The sequence below is a fragment of the Aquarana catesbeiana genome, linkage group LG09, assembly GCF_042186555.1.
Source record: "Aquarana catesbeiana isolate 2022-GZ linkage group LG09, ASM4218655v1, whole genome shotgun sequence".
Taxonomy (NCBI): domain Eukaryota; kingdom Metazoa; phylum Chordata; class Amphibia; order Anura; family Ranidae; genus Aquarana; species Aquarana catesbeiana.
This window is the reverse complement of record NC_133332.1, coordinates 87323529-87324048: the sequence shown is the minus strand read 5'-3', so window position 1 is coordinate 87324048 and position 520 is coordinate 87323529.

Genomic DNA, 520 nt, shown 5'->3' with positions numbered 1-520 from the left:
CAACTACCATCTTCCCCCACTTTTGTCCCATTTGTCCTGCCTTGGATCAGTACTTAGGTGTTGCAGCAGTGTCCTTTTAGCATAGCCCCCCCCCCCCCCCGACAGCGCAGGAGTTTCCACTTTCACAATCTATGCAGAGCTGCACCAGAGTTTGCACTCCAGTTTTAGTAAATTAACCCCATTCTGTGGTTGAGCTAAAAAACTAGACTTATCTATGCGCTGCCTTAGAAGATCTGTCAATTTTTTATTGATGTATCCATTTAGGAGACATCCTACTTATAGGAAATTAGGAATAATCTCCCAAGTACAAAAACAAATGTTCTAGTGAAGAAAGTTTAGAAATTATGGTATTGCTTTTTAAGCCCCCAATTTCTGTTCAGCCACTGCCACCAGTATAGGGGACCTCTTTACATATGCCTTTTCTGAACCTACGAGTAGGCAGATAATAGAACATGATTGCTTGCTTTGGGTCACACCACTTTTTTTCTTTAGATATATTAAAAATAAAAAACAGGCTAAA